Genomic DNA, 17,960 nt, shown 5'->3' with positions numbered 1-17,960 from the left:
TTTAACAAACACTTATTCTAACCATTAAAAAAAAAAAAACACACACACACATATATATATATATATATATATATATATATATATATATATATATATATATATATATATATATATATATATATATATATATATAAAACAAGTTTTTATTATTTTGGATTAATATAACTGCATTAAAATTATGCTATTATGTCATGTACATCGTTAAATTTTAATATAAAATTTATATCTATTAATATTTAATATATTTTGATGTAATTTTTAATTTTACATATATATATATATATATATATATATATATATATATATATATATATATTAAAAAATTACATGTATTTAGTTATTTTTATGAAATAAAAATTAATTTAATAATATAATATAATAAGATTATGAGACCACCAATTTATCAATTAAGAATGTTCTTTCATGTTATTTTGTATTCATCAGTTAGTTTAACCAGTGTTTTAAAAACCAAATCGAATTAGCCAGTCAAACCAATTGAACTGGGAATCGGAGGGATCATCTGATATGATTGCTTGATCGAGTAAGTTATAGAACTAGTGGAAACCGGCCAAAACGGTTAAAAATATGTGAACATGCAATTTTGAAAAACTGGCGGGTTAAATGCATGTTTTTTTCTCATACAAAATGATGTTGTTTTGACAATTTAAAAAAAAATTAAAATATAAGTAGACTTTGTTCAAAACTTATTTGAATTTATATTTTGTAAGGGTGTTCGCGGTGCGGTTTGGGCGGTTTTGACGTAAAATATCATCTGAACCGTAAGAAGAAAAAGTGTGCGGTTCGGTTTGATTCGGCTGACTTTTAGAAATAAAACCAAACCAATGCGGTTTGGATTAGTTCGATTTTTTTTTTTACAAAAATCTATTGAGTCATACATACACATATTAATGACAACATAACTTTGTATTTAGTCATTTATGCCTTGTTAAATAACAACAAAATTCATCATATTTGGATAACAATTTTTCATTTAATATACAAAAATAATATTAGATAAAAGTGGAATAAAAAACATAAAATAGTAGCATAAAATAATATCAAAAACATTAAAATGAAATATAAAAAAAGAGGAGATGAAATATTAGAGAAAATGAAAAAAAAAAAAGAAAAGAAAGAGTAGAAGAGATGCAATTAGATAAGAAGAGGAACATTAAAAACATAATTGGAAGAGAGAACAATAGAATAAAAATAATAAGATAAAAAAGAAAGAACTTAAGAGATGAAAGATTTGAAAAGAATATGTGATATGTATTTGGAAAAGAATATGAGAAGAATGTGCAATACCGCTAGGAAAGATTTGAGAAGACTTAAACTGAAATCTTAAGTGTGAAGAAGAGAAAATCATTCGTAATAGTAAGGCTAAGGAATAATAGGTTTGAATTTGGGTTGGATATAAGTTAATTGAAGTTTGGGGGTTGTAACATAATGCGGTTTGGTTCGGTTTGTAAAATACAAACCGCAAACCAAATCGAACCGCGCAGTTTGTTGAAAAATGACCCAAACACATCCGAACTAAATGCGGTTTTTTACGGTTTCGATTTGGTTTGGTTCAGTTTTGCGGTTTTCTATTGGGCCGGTTTGGTTTTGAACACTCTTATTTTGTACTATTTTATTGTGTATGATGACCTATGTGTAGCAACCGTCTTAAAATTTTTCGAGTCGCCACCATTATTTTTATCTTAAGGGAAGGGAATTAAATGGATAACCCTATATTTTCAGAGATTCTAAGTTCATGAGTTAATTAAATAAAGGGAAGGTGTTAGGCACCCTTTATTTCCCTTGTACTCAAGGGGACCCCCTCTAGATCTAGGTTTTTTCTAAGGTTTCGAAAGCATTATTTTCATATTTATAAAAGGAACGGGATTTATTTATTTATTAGGGGACTCGCTTCAATTTTCGATTGAATGCCTACGTATCCCCTTATGGAGAATCAGAGTCCGAATTCGTAGTTCGGGTTCGGTTTGTGTTTTTTATAGGATTGTATAATTACTTTCAGATTCTCCTTTGAATTTCGTCCGGTTTAGAAAATAAGGTAATTGTGGGCGTAGTTCGAAGTTTAGTAAAAAAACAATTGTACAATCCTTTTTTATGAACTTAGTATTGATTTGGTATTAGTAAAAAGTTTTAGATGTTTTGAGATTTTTAATTGGATGTATCTATAATAATTGAATTAAAATTTAGTAAAATATGTATTAAGGATATATTCCAATAGAAAGTTTAAGTTAAAAATAGATATATTTTAAATATTATCTCCTATGAATCATAGTAAATAAATTAGATATTAGTAATTTGTAAAAATTAAATAAAAATTATATATTAATGAAATAGTATATTAATTAAATAGAGGAGATAATAATATTGAAATAAATATTTGGTTAAGAAAAATAATTAGGTCCAAATGTCAATTTGAACCTAATAAGTTAGGGGGTGCATTTTATCCTATGATAGTAAAAATCAGAGTGCAAATTGTATAAGGAATCAGGCCCTGATGTAAATCTGGACCCAATAAGCATAGGGGGTACGAATTACATAACTTTTGTAAATAAATAGTAAAACAGGGGTACGAATAGCATTGGTCAAGGCCCATTTCTAATTAGTGTACATCCCATGGATCCAGTGTAGGCTGGACCAGGGAGATTATGGTGGGGACGATTGATCTAGAGCGTTGATTGGATCAAAGAGCTCCCGAGATTTAATCCTAGGGCGTTAGATCGAGGTATACAAAACGGAAGGCTATGATTATATATTGACTGAGGGAGTAAGACAAAGTGCACACATAGGAACGCAGAGGAGTGTTTTATTTGTTTTCCATTTTATTAACGATCTTTTCTCTTTCTATTTCCCATTCTCTCTCTCGTTTTTTTTTCCATCAACGCACACACAACAACAAGCTTCAACCCAACCCAGATTTTCAAACATATTCAAACCCTTTAAACCCTAAATCCCCCAGAAACCCCTAATGGAACATCATCAATAATCAGTCCTCATAAAAACGCATCCATAAAGCTAAGTTTTAGGAGGTTACCTTATATGCCGTGAATCTTTGAACAACTCCGTTTCCGGTCCTTGTGAGTTCCTTCTCTAATCCCTTCTTCTCTCTTTTCGGATGCAAGACGAAGGTGGCGGCGTAACAATAGGAAGATGAGAATCGAGGACGATTTGGAGTTTCAGGTATGAAACCCAAATCGAGAGCGGCGGCGGATGCTTGAAGTTTCAATTTCGTGTTCGCGGTATCAATCGCAAAGGATTTGATCCTTCTTCTACTCTTTCTATTTCATTTATTTTTTGTCAGATTTTCGGTCCCCTTTTCAGTTGTTTAGGTTTTCGTTTTATAGAGTTTTTAGATTATTGGATTAGGAAATAATCCTTTAAGAGCTTTGATTCAGAAATTGATGAAATTAATTACTGTGTTGATCCGATTCGATTTTGATTTCAATTGTTTCTGTATTTAGAGATTTATGGTTTAAAAATTTCGAATTTGTTCTTGTAAGACTTGATTTGGACATTGATTGAATATTGATTGTAAAAATATTTTCTTTTGATTCAATTAAAAATTGTGTTTAATTCCTTTTCTGATTTTTGCTTAGAATTGGTTTGAAGTTAGATTAGGGTTTGAGGTTGATGAAGGTGGTGTGCCGTTTGGAGAAGAAGATGAACAGGGCTAGTTGACTTAGTCAATTATTCCTAAATGTTAATAATAAAAAAAAAAATATATATATATATATATATATATATATATATATATATATATATATATATATATATATATATATAAAACCTATGTTATATTAATTAAGTAAATAATTTTTACTACTCATGAAACTATTAATTTTAATAATAATAACCAAATAATAATAAATTTTAATGGATAATAATAGTAAAATGATTATTTGATAAATGATAAAAATAAAAATAAAATTGTATTTATTCAAAGCATATTTGATTTTACCGTAAGTGTAGTACAAAATGGTTAATAATATAATATAATGATAGTGCAATTAAATGTAATAATAATAAATATAATAATAATTAACAATGGTTAATTAATAATAATAATTAGTATAATAATAATTAATGTAATTTTTTAATAATAGAAATAATTAATATAATGTTACAATATTAGTGGTAACTTTTATAGTTGAAAAAGTCATCCTTATTTACACCTCTTTTTTTTTTTATGTTGGCTTATTATTATGAAAATAAAACAAAAAATCTAGCCTAAAAATAAGGATAATAAGCGCCCCTTTATACTAAATTTTGACCATTTTTTAATTAATATTTAATATTCAAATTGATTAGATTTAGGAAATTAGATTGTTTTAATTTGAAAAGGTAAGGTCATGGTTTCTATTATTATTTTTTTATTAACTCTAATTGGGTCCAAATATTTTTCTACAAAAACAAACCCCCATCTTTTGAATTGAATATCTTAGAGAATGGACTTACTAATTTAAATGTTAAGCCCACTAGTTCAATAGATACTCCATTTTTCTTTTGAGGTTTACAAGAGAATGAATCAAAATGTTAAGCCCAATAACACCCATAATTTGAATACATCCCTTATAAATTAATTTTAAAATAAGGTCACTAAGGGTAAATTTTGGGGTATGACAGCTGCCCCTATTTAATATTATTCGATCGAAGGGCGCGAGAATACGAAGTTCTCGCGCGTTCGGATCGAAGATTTATTAAATACCGGAATACCCCAAAATTTAACCAGAAGTTAGAAAGTAATAAGCAAGGATAACTTGGAAAATTCACCAATGCCTGAGTACAGTAATTGTAAATTTCGCGTTCTTATCGCAACCTAGAGAATAGGTTACGCTAGTTCAGAAAAGATAATCTGCAAAAGCCTTTGGGGCTAAAAATAGAAAAAATGTATTGTATTTTGCGTATTCGTTACAACCTAGAGAACGAATAAGACAAGTTTGGATAGTTCGTCGTCGTTTATGGACTGACACAACGAACTATATCGTAGTCACTATGCATTTACCACAACCTAGAGGATAAGTAACATAGATCAGATAACCCACTGCTGCTCAGCGAACTATCTTGAACTCCTTTATATCTTATCACAACCTAGAGAATAAGAAATAACGGGTTTCAACTCTATTTTAGGTTTTGACCCAAATATATTTGCGGGAAGATGGAGAATTGACTTGCCGTACCCTAGAGAGCAAGTAGTCGCCAATCTATTCTTTATCTATCACGACCTAGAGGATAGATAAAGTTTGTGTTTAACCAAGATTAGACAGTATAATGATTGTAGATAATCATACCTATGCTAACTGGTAAACGTTCTCACCAAAATGTTTGCACCAAATGTTCCCCAAGTTGTTCACATCACATGTTTGTACCAAATGTTCCCCAAATGATTCACACAAAATGTTTGCACCAAATGTTCCCCAGATTGTTCTCACCAAGAATTTGCACCAAATGTTCCCCAAATTGTTCTCACCAAGTACTTGCGTTTAACCACAATTAGATAGTAAAATGACTGTGGATAATCATGCCTATGCTAACTGGTAAACGTTCTCACCAAATGTTTGCACCAAATGTTCCCCAGATTGTTCTCACCAAGAATTTGCACCAAATGTTCCCCAAATTGTTCTCACCAAGTACTTGCGTTTAACCACAATTAGATAGTAAAATGACTGTGGATAATCATGCCTATGCTAACTGGTAAACGTTCTCACCAAATGTTTGCACCAAATGTTCCCCAAATTGTTCTCACTAACAGTTTGCACCAAATATTCCATAAAATGTTCTCACCAAGAGTTTGCACCAAATGTTCCCCAAATTGTTCTCACCAATTTTTTTGCCCCAAGCACCAAATTTTCTCACCAAATGTTTGCACCAATGTTTTTTTTTTCCCCAAGCACTAAATTTTCTCACCCAATGTTTGCACCAATGTTTGTGTATTTCTGATTTCGATGATTTTATAATCATCAGTTTTTTTGTGTTTATTGATATCGGCAAGGTTACTGGAAATCATCAATCAGGCGATTGGAAATAAACAAACAGTAAGGTTACTGTCATCAGTCAGGTTACCGGGTGATAAGCAAACTTGATTTTTTGTAAAAGAGTTTTGTTTTATAACTGCCAAGTAAATTTAGGCTTTGCAAAAAACGTTTTATGCTTATAGAGATGAGATGAATGCTATGCATGATTCATGACAATGAAATGACTTGATTGTCCAATAAGTTTGTGGATGATTATGATTGAGATGAGTTACTTATGCACCAAGGCTGCTTATTAAAAGCAAGTTGTTTATGCTAGTATGGCTTCCCGACACTTGTTTTTGAACTCGTAAATTGTTGGCGTAGGAGAAGGATCCAAGGGAAATGTGAAAGTACGCAGAGAGCTTGCCCCTTTGTGAAATGTATTACCCCGATATGTTGATTTGTAGACATTTTCTTAATACAATCCCGAGAGTAGTTTGATTGTAATATGAATGACCTCACTATTTTGCACTTCGAGACATTATGCCTTTGATTGTGGACTCTTGGAATGTCCTGCCCCATAATGAACTGTTTTGAATTAACTTTTTCGAACGAGCCTCGTAGCGGTCTACCCCCATATTCAGATTTTTGAAAGGTATGCCCCTAATTTCTAGGATTTGGAGGAAGTTCCCTTAGAAAGAACTTGGACATCATTGCAAACTTGATATAGATTTCTCCAAGACTTGAATTTTGAAAAGTATGCCCCAATATCTCTAGGATCTGGAGGACCCTTAGAAAGAACTTGAACCTCCCCACAAACTTGATATATATTGCCCCATGGTTTGAGTTTAAAAAAAATCATGCCCCAATTTCAAACTCTGAAGGGATGTTCTTAGACTTCACCGTGTGGTGATATGATTTGATATAACTTTCGCTAAGTGTCCAAATCTTGGAAAAGTTGTAATCTGTAATTGCTTGAAGGGAATTTGGATCCTACATGCCGTAAGATGAACTTGGTACGATATGCCCCATATTTGATCTTTGAAAGTTTGCCACTGATCATTAGGATCTTGGAAATGTATGTCCCTGATTGTCTGGTGCTTTGAAATGTGACTCAAGTTGATCGAATCTTAGAATGAATGCCCCTAGTCAATATGATCTTCCTGTGATGTACCCCTATGATCATTAGGATTTGCCCCTGATTATAGGGCTCCTCTTAGATGTTTTTCCCCTAGTCAGTAGCTTCCTGAAATGAATTTATTTTGATTAAACCAATTTTGAAATCTCCTTGATGCTAAGTTTCGATTCGTAGATAAAATTGTACATTTTGAAAAGTAATTCTTTGTGACGCACATGCAAGTTTTTTGAAATTGAAGTTTTTATGGAGAAGGAATGGATGATTTAGAGATGGTAAGCAATAATTTTAACAAACATAGGAGTCAGTTTAACATAAATTTTTCTGAGTATGCTTTCATAGTTTAACCTTGCTTCAATTAGGGCTTTCGAAGGTTGTAACGTTGCCATGGTTTGTGGTTTAAGAAACAAAGATATAAGGCTCAAATTTTATATAAACCCACCCCATTCTCCTTGATGTTCTCCAATCCTAAAATTCGCTTAATCCAATGAATGCATTCAGTTTGCAAGAGAATTTTTCGTAGTCATAGTGATGGTAATAAGCATTGATAAATATTCAAGCGCCAATGAAGAGCATTGATAAGATCCAAGCGTTGATAAGAAGCTTTTGATTATTTTTGAGGTGGCAGTCACAAGATTATTTTCCAAAATTTTCCTTTTAATCCCTTATTTTTTTGCATGGACCAATTCTTTTAAATTTGCGGTCCATTGGGATGCCATAACTTTTGCCTAAGTCAAGTTTCTTTTGATTTTTACTTGACTTAGCGGGATTTTTATTTTATTTTTGAGCTTTTTTTTTTTATCTTTGAACATTTGTGACTGCCATGTTGATTGTCGTAAGATTCATCTTTAGTTCTTCATTGGTCTTGAATGATATATTGAGGAAGGAGATGTTGCAAGCTTTATCTTCATTGTTTCCTCAATCTTTGATGATTGCGAGGAAAAAGATTAGCCCGAACTTTTGCTTAGATTGACTAATTCTTCTGAGTACAGAATGCACCATTGAATTAATTGAAATCTACCCTGCCCCTGGTTAAAATTAAGGTTTTTTAGTATATAGAAGAAAACTCCAACTTCTGGCTCGAGGGGGGTTGACTACAGATTAACTTCCTTATTTCTCCACTGTTTAGGATTTAAAACAATGCCTTACATCATCAGCTCAGTTTTACATTGAAAGCATACATTAGCAAAATTAGATTAATTTTAATTACATCATTCTCCCTCGAAGTTTGTTAAATGTGAGAAATAGAAAAAGGATCAAATGGATTGACCTTTTTTTTTTGTTCCATTTTTTTTAGAAAGAGTGAATACGAATGAATTGGCTTCAAAAACATGCATGCTCATATTATTAAAACTATTAATCAAAGAGTACAACTTTAAGAAACAAACAAAACTTAGCAATAACGAAATTTCAAATGGAAAATAGCAAAGCCTAATGATCTTAAGGACGAGCTTCCTTGAATTCTAAGAGATGTTGATGATATTTTTGCACTTGTCAAAGTAAGGGGTAACCATTCACAAAGGGTATTCCTTCTTCAAAAGTCAACTGCTTGTTATCGATCAAATCTTGGACTTTGTGTCTGAAGGCCCAACATTTCTCCAAAGTGTGCCCTGGAGAATTGGCATGATATTCGCACCTTGCATTTGCATTATATTTTGGTGGGATTGCCCCAGTAGGAGGATCAAGTTTCTTTAACTCGACCAATGAAGCCTTGAGCAGTTGTTGAAGTAGTTCATTGTGAGGCATAGGAAGCAGATCAAACCTTCTCGGGGGTGGCTTTGGTTCTTCCTTATGATGAATACCCCTATTCTGTTGGTAGGGTTGTCGATGCTGTTGATGTTGTTGTTGAAGTGGGGGGATCACCCATGGTTGTGATGTTTGAGAAGTTGGACGGGCATGTGGCTGACATAATGAAGGGTTACCTTCCCTTTCCAACAGTATTTGTATGACCAAATTCATTTGAGTCTGTAACTGGTTGACCTCCTCCCTTAATAGTTTTTGATCTTTCTTGAGTTCTTCCATAGTTTCTTGAGACATGCTCCAAGTTCTCTTGTGTGTATCGGGAAGCCTGCTAGCTAAATGGTAATTGGATAAGAGCAGAGATGAAAATGCGTATGCAAATGTATATATGTAAATGGAAATGCAAAGTCACGTCATGGATGCAATGCAATCTCATGTGGGGGTTTAGGGGTCTATGATTGACAAAGGAAGCTTAAATGGGTTTTAGTCATGTCATTTGACCTAATGGAATCCTTGTAGGCTAAGGAGAGGCAGACAAACTAAAGCATATATAGGCTAGGATAGTAATACCCTATACGAGTTTTTTTTTGTAATATATTGAAATGCAAACACCTTAAATGGGTTTAAGGTGAATACCCTAAAAAGGATAGGTTAGAGAATACCGTATACCACTCTTGAGATAAAACGAGGACACCCCATACGAGTTTATGGTAGTGACTACCCTAAGGAGGCTAGGGTAGTAATACCCCGTACTAGTTTTTTTTTTTTTTAATATTTTTTTCGAAGAACTCCTGTGAATAAGACATAAAAAAAATGAATATTTTAAAATTTACATGCATGCATGTAACTTGGGGGTGAGATGGTGATAATGGTATCCTTAATAGGTAGGTTCATAAGTTCGTTCTAAGGATATTCTACCCTCCCCACTCAGGGTGGCTTTTACTAAGGGTATCATGGATAACGCTAAAGGGAAAAGGCACAGGGGCCTCCCTTAGGCGGAGCCTTTTTGTAGACCGAGACTTATCTCATAGGTCATGCAAGGTCTCACCATGATGTTTTATTTTTGGTACAAAGAGTCATTGGTCAAATCCAAAGTCCTGACTCCAAGAGAGGCGAGCCCTCTTGAGACATTTCTCGGAATTTGACCGACTCTAGGCGAAGTTGTCGCAAAGACTCGTAGGGATGTTAAACCCCTTTGGCCAATTGACAATCCTTCTCTTAATGTTTCTCACTTTATTTGAAATATGATCCCACCAACAAAATATATATATGAAAAACAAATAAATAACATAATAACAAATAAAATAATACAATAAATAAAACACGATATGAAAATAAACTCAAAAATAAAAAACCCCCAACAGAAAACCTAGACCTAAAGGTAGGGAATACTCTATTTTAAGGAGCTCCCCAGCAGAGTCGCCAGCTGTAGCAACCGTCTTAAAATTTTTCGAGTCGCCACCATTATTTTTATCTTAAGGGAAGGGAATTAAATGGATAACCCTATATTTTCAGAGATTCTAAGTTCATGAGTTAATTAAATAAAGGGAAGGTGTTAGGCACCCTTTATTTCCCTTGTACTCAAGGGGACCCCCTCTAGATCTAGGTTTTTTCTAAGGTTTCGAAAGCATTATTTTCATATTTATAAAAGGAACGGGATTTATTTATTTATTAGGGGACTCGCTTCAATTTTCGATTGAATGCCTACGTATCCCCTTATGGAGAATCAGAGTCCGAATTCGTAGTTCGGGTTCGGTTTGTGTTTTTTATAGGATTGTATAATTACTTTCAGATTCTCCTTTGAATTTCGTCCGGTTTAGAAAATAAGGTAATTGTGGGCGTAGTTCGAAGTTTAGTAAAAAAACAATTGTACAATCCTTTTTTATGAACTTAGTATTGATTTGGTATTAGTAAAAAGTTTTAGATGTTTTGAGATTTTTAATTGGATGTATCTATAATAATTGAATTAAAATTTAGTAAAATATGTATTAAGGATATATTCCAATAGAAAGTTTAAGTTAAAAATAGATATATTTTAAATATTATCTCCTATGAATCATAGTAAATAAATTAGATATTAGTAATTTGTAAAAATTAAATAAAAATTATATATTAATGAAATAGTATATTAATTAAATAGAGGAGATAATAATATTGAAATAAATATTTGGTTAAGAAAAATAATTAGGTCCAAATGTCAATTTGAACCTAATAAGTTAGGGGGTGCATTTTATCCTATGATAGTAAAAATCAGAGTGCAAATTGTATAAGGAATCAGGCCCTGATGTAAATCTGGACCCAATAAGCATAGGGGGTACGAATTACATAACTTTTGTAAATAAATAGTAAAACAGGGGTACGAATAGCATTGGTCAAGGCCCATTTCTAATTAGTGTACATCCCATGGATCCAGTGTAGGCTGGACCAGGGAGATTATGGTGGGGACGATTGATCTAGAGCGTTGATTGGATCAAAGAGCTCCCGAGATTTAATCCTAGGGCGTTAGATCGAGGTATACAAAACGGAAGGCTATGATTATATATTGACTGAGGGAGTAAGACAAAGTGCACACATAGGAACGCAGAGGAGTGTTTTATTTGTTTTCCATTTTATTAACGATCTTTTCTCTTTCTATTTCCCATTCTCTCTCTCGTTTTTTTTTCCATCAACGCACACACAACAACAAGCTTCAACCCAACCCAGATTTTCAAACATATTCAAACCCTTTAAACCCTAAATCCCCCAGAAACCCCTAATGGAACATCATCAATAATCAGTCCTCATAAAAACGCATCCATAAAGCTAAGTTTTAGGAGGTTACCTTATATGCCGTGAATCTTTGAACAACTCCGTTTCCGGTCCTTGTGAGTTCCTTCTCTAATCCCTTCTTCTCTCTTTTCGGATGCAAGACGAAGGTGGCGGCGTAACAATAGGAAGATGAGAATCGAGGACGATTTGGAGTTTCAGGTATGAAACCCAAATCGAGAGCGGCGGCGGATGCTTGAAGTTTCAATTTCGTGTTCGCGGTATCAATCGCAAAGGATTTGATCCTTCTTCTACTCTTTCTATTTCATTTATTTTTTGTCAGATTTTCGGTCCCCTTTTCAGTTGTTTAGGTTTTCGTTTTATAGAGTTTTTAGATTATTGGATTAGGAAATAATCCTTTAAGAGCTTTGATTCAGAAATTGATGAAATTAATTACTGTGTTGATCCGATTCGATTTTGATTTCAATTGTTTCTGTATTTAGAGATTTATGGTTTAAAAATTTCGAATTTGTTCTTGTAAGACTTGATTTGGACATTGATTGAATATTGATTGTAAAAATATTTTCTTTTGATTCAATTAAAAATTGTGTTTAATTCCTTTTCTGATTTTTGCTTAGAATTGGTTTGAAGTTAGATTAGGGTTTGAGGTTGATGAAGGTGGTGTGCCGTTTGGAGAAGAAGATGAACAGGGCTAGTTGACTTAGTCAATTATTCCTAAATGTTAATAATAAAAAAAAAAATATATATATATATATATATATATATATATATATATATATATATATATATATATATATAAAACCTATGTTATATTAATTAAGTAAATAATTTTTACTACTCATGAAACTATTAATTTTAATAATAATAACCAAATAATAATAAATTTTAATGGATAATAATAGTAAAATGATTATTTGATAAATGATAAAAATAAAAATAAAATTGTATTTATTCAAAGCATATTTGATTTTACCGTAAGTGTAGTACAAAATGGTTAATAATATAATATAATGATAGTGCAATTAAATGTAATAATAATAAATATAATAATAATTAACAATGGTTAATTAATAATAATAATTAGTATAATAATAATTAATGTAATTTTTTAATAATAGAAATAATTAATATAATGTTACAATATTAGTGGTAACTTTTATAGTTGAAAAAGTCATCCTTATTTACACCTCTTTTTTTTTTTATGTTGGCTTATTATTATGAAAATAAAACAAAAAATCTAGCCTAAAAATAAGGATAATAAGCGCCCCTTTATACTAAATTTTGACCATTTTTTAATTAATATTTAATATTCAAATTGATTAGATTTAGGAAATTAGATTGTTTTAATTTGAAAAGGTAAGGTCATGGTTTCTATTATTATTTTTTTATTAACTCTAATTGGGTCCAAATATTTTTCTACAAAAACAAACCCCCATCTTTTGAATTGAATATCTTAGAGAATGGACTTACTAATTTAAATGTTAAGCCCACTAGTTCAATAGATACTCCATTTTTCTTTTGAGGTTTACAAGAGAATGAATCAAAATGTTAAGCCCAATAACACCCATAATTTGAATACATCCCTTATAAATTAATTTTAAAATAAGGTCACTAAGGGTAAATTTTGGGGTATGACACTATGTAGCCACAACATCTGTAAAAAAGGTGTGTTTGTGTCCGTGTTGGACACTTACACCGACACTTGTGATTACACCCAATTTATTTACTTTTTCAAATTATTATCGGTGTCGTCTTGTCGGTATCGGAGTCGGGGTGTCCATATTTCATAGGTGTAAAAAAACTTTCTAATCACGCCTTCTTTGAATTCTATACATTCATTATAAATATTTTAAAGAATTGTCTTCAATCTCATTTTTTTCCATTTCTCTTTTAAACTACATATTTTATTTTTTTAAGAAATATTCGTCCAATCATGATTATTGATGTGCATATTTACTATGTTTAATAGAAATTTTGATTTTAATTTGTAATCACTTTCTAGCAACAATCTTTTAATCATTGATTTCATAATCGATATAACATTTATTTATAAGGTCTTCTCACTTTCTTTCTTCATTTTCTTTTGTAACTGAGGAGAAAAGATAATGGAGATTCGTATCGTTGTTTTTATTGCATCTTTAGTGCCGAAGAAATCCATGAAAAATGACATTTATGTAAGTGTGTCTCTAACCATTGTATTTGCTTACTAAATTTAAAAATATGAAATTTAATTTGAGACTATTTTAAATATAAGAAATGATATTATATATAATTAAATAAATATTATTTTTAAATTATAAATTTAATTTATATTAATATAAAGATCACAACTATCTTTTTTATATATTTATTTTCATCATTCTATTTTCAACATCTTTAATATATTTATTCATTTAATAAAAATACATATAAGATTTTAATTCTAAGTTTTTTTTTTATTTTATTAGTTGAATTTATTTCTTCTTGATATAACTAAAGGAGTTTATTTCTTCTTGCTATAGTTAAAGGAAGAATAAGAAAGTATTTTATTTTGAAGATTTTTCGTTCTTTTTTCTTATTTTCCATGTAATTTGAACTATTACTATTTTATTATTATTTTTAGTTTTAAATTTGAATAATATTTGATTATAAGATAGAATTTCGCATTAACAAAATTTAAGAAAAGATTTGACTACTATATTATTTCTGTTTACTTTTTCTTTGCTATAATTAATTAAAAGAATAGAAAAAGTATGAAATTTTGACTACTATATTATTTTGTTATTATTTTGTATAGAATTGTTATTGCAGTATTGATTTTATACGTGTATATGAATTTTGTAAAACTTCTGATTACTTTCTTACCAGTGAACGTAAATGTTTTATATGTGAATATGTAAAAAAAAGTTAAATAGACTATGTTTCTTTATTATGATACATCATAAGATAATACCTTTCTATTTTTATGGATATAATTTATCTTAAAACATTGTTTAATTTATGCAACCTTTAATATAAAAATTAAAAATAGTTAGACATATATTAAAAAATTATCTTTAAAATTTGAATACGAATGAATATATTTTTTATACTAAGAAAGTAATATATTACAATCATAATATTTTGTTACTATTACTCATATCACTATAAATCACTTTTTAAAATCATATTCAATTTTGTTATTTTTATCTTTTAGATGATGTTATAAGTTATAACTTAAACATTTTATTTTTTATACTATAACCAAATATTTTACCAATTGATGTCGTTTTATAATTTAATTTATAAATGAATTTATTGACTTTTAAATGGTATATTAATATTTGTAACTTTCGGTTACTATTATATTTTATTAATATTATTATTAATGTGTGTTTTTTACACAATTATTAAATTTTATAACATCAAATATCATTAAAATTTTATAACATCAAATATCATTAAATTTCTCAAAAATAATATATATATATATATATATATATATATATATATATATATATATATATATATATATATAAACCAATGAAATAAATATTAAAAAATTATAAGTATAAAATAGATGAAGATATAGTGGAATAACTTTATTATTAACTTAAAAAATTATATATATTGTTTGATAAGTGAGTACTGAGAAATATTATAATATAAATTAGTTATTTTTAGAAATTATATATAATAAAAATTATATGTTTCTTAAAATTTATTGAATATCATTAAAAACCTCTTAAAATTATTTTAACTTTTATTTATTTTAAAAAATTGCTAAAAAGTCTCTTTTAATGATTTTAAAAAAGATACAAACTAAATATTTTTAAAATTATAGAGTTAAATCACTAAACTACGCACCAAACATCAAAATTATATTAAATGTATATGTTCGTAAATTTTATATAGTTTAAATCAATAAGAGTATCACTGCTTATAAATAATGTAACACTTTTATTTATTTTAAAAAAAAATTAAAAAAATATAAAAAGTTATATTAATAAGTAAAAAATATTTCAAGTTCTTATTTGTGAAAATAGCCAAATTTAATATATCATTTAAATTTGTTGAATATTTTATAATTGACAAAAAAGTCAATTATTTTCTAAATATTTATCATATTTACACTCTAAATTTATATATATTCACATTTTAAATCATTTTTAATTTCTTTAAAAAAATATAATATTTAATATAATTATATCATAATATTTTAAAACTTATTTATTTGTTAAGTAAATATCAAAACAACCACTAATTAATTATTTAAAATTTAACTACATACTTTAATAAAACTCGCACGGGTAATTTAGCTAGTATTTACCAAAGAGAGTCAAAATCTCCCTATTTTGGTGGTTTGTTGGTGGGTTATTATCTTTCTCAATTTACTAGTTTGTTATGTTTTTGAGGGATTTGCTTGGTACCCTTGTGCTTGTTGATTGATTTGGCATAGATATTTTTCGAGATCTCTTGTTCTCCTTTTTATTTTATTTTTTTGTATGATATATTTATTTTAAAAGTTATAATTATAGTATACTTATAAAAAAATCAGATTTATTTTTAAAATAAACTTATGGATAGAATATATTATTATTTTCTGACTAAAATAAAAGACTATATTATTTGGTCATATAAAAATTAAAGGTTATGTTTATATCTAGTATTTCAACTTAAAATAATTAATATAGTCAAAGTGCAATATCCCCCTATTCATATATAAATAGCACTAGATATCTATAGAATGCAATGTGTTCTATATACAAAATGGCCACTACAAGAATTCCTGCTTTCACAGTGATATTTTTCCTGGCATTTTTTATCCTTACATCAGGTGATAATCAATTATCTAATTAAATAAATTGTATTTTTTATATATATAAATCTTTTACTTTTATCTACAATATATTAATCTTATGTCTCATATAATGTAGATATGTGCATAAAATTAGAAGGAAGAGAACTTGATGCAAAACCTTGCAAGTATGATGCAGATTGTCAACCTGGATGTCCTTCTGGTCAAAAAGGATGTTGTGTTAACGGAAGATGTTGGTGTTATTCTCCACCAGCTTCTGTTAATAACATTCCTGGTGGAGCATCCCAAGATGCAGTTTGTTTTTAATACAAATGGTTTTTTTGAGGTGTCTCCTCAAAAAGTGTTGTAAGATTACACAACATATTGTGATGCAATCATATTATGTATGAATAAATTTTTATTAAAAGTATTATATTATTTTATATATTCAAATATTATTCAATAAAAGTGCTTTTTAACCAATAATTGTTAGATAAATATTTGATATTTCATTCACTTTTATAAAGCATCCCATATGAAGCAGGATCGAAAAATATTATATTGTTCCTAAAGAACATAAAAAGCATCCTTAAAAAATTGAAATGTATTGAATTTTTTATATAATTCCTGAAAAACATATAAAATATCCCTAAAGGATAGCAACATAATGAATTTCTTATATCCTTCATGAAGGATAGAAATTTTTTGAATTTGTTTTATAGTTTGTAAATAACCGAGGGTAAAAAATAATGAATATGTTTTATAGCTCTTGAATAATTGAAGATTTACAAATATTATTATTTTTACTAATAAAAAAATTTGTGATTGAGTTCTTGAAGAATTGCATAAAAAGATTTGTGATTGAGTTTCTGAAGAATTTCATAAATGATTTGTGATTAAGTTCCCGATTAACTAAAAACAAAAATTTTGATTGAGTTCTTGAAGAATTTCAAAAAAAAAAAATTATTGTAAAAAATTGTTGTTGAGTTCTTGAAGAACTAAGCATTTACCGTATATTGATTTACATGTTTGGTTTACCTAAGTATTTTAAAATATTTACAACGAATAATATATTTTTTTATCCAGAATTATAAAGAACATGTCAAAGGACTCATATTTGCATACATCCACAAATGACTCATATTAAAGTATAATAGTAAAAATTATGCAAATCACGATATTTTAATTTTGGATAAAATTATTTATAGTTTCAGAAGAACTTAAAATTTAATATCCAAAATATAATGTTTGAGATATAGTTTTCAAATGAGACCATTGTTTTTATAGTTTTTGAAGAGCTAATACTCAATGATAAATATTTGTGATTAAAAACATATATATTTTGTTTGAAAGAGATGTGCGAGAAAGCAAAATTTTAATTACATAATAATTTTATTTATTTGTTAGTACTTAGAATTTAGGAGAGATTTCATTCTCTCTAATATGATAATTTATTCTATTTGATGATTAATTTATTTTCATTTTTGTTCTCATATTAAATATTATGTTTTTATGACCTATTCAAGTAAAAAATATACATATTTTTTTTTGTTAATTTATTAAGATTGACAAATATTTATTTTTTAATTGGATGTTAATA

At 28.7% G+C, this 17,960-nt stretch overlaps 1 long non-coding RNA gene across 1 annotated transcript; it reads left to right on the top strand.

The window, feature by feature from the left end:
* The first annotated feature begins 16,293 nt into the window (after nt 1–16,293).
* On the top strand, nt 16,294–16,790 carry LOC131600400 (uncharacterized). Its single transcript, XR_009283131.1, has 2 exons — nt 16,294–16,399; nt 16,500–16,790. It is a non-coding gene; the product is annotated as an uncharacterized LOC131600400 (long non-coding RNA).
* The last annotated feature ends 1,170 nt before the right edge of the window (nt 16,791–17,960 follow it).

This window comes from Vicia villosa, linkage group LG4 (assembly GCF_029867415.1).
Source record: "Vicia villosa cultivar HV-30 ecotype Madison, WI linkage group LG4, Vvil1.0, whole genome shotgun sequence".
Classification (NCBI taxonomy): domain Eukaryota; kingdom Viridiplantae; phylum Streptophyta; class Magnoliopsida; order Fabales; family Fabaceae; genus Vicia; species Vicia villosa.
Note: the sequence above shows the minus strand (reverse complement) of the source record. Positions and strands in the feature narration are given on the sequence as shown.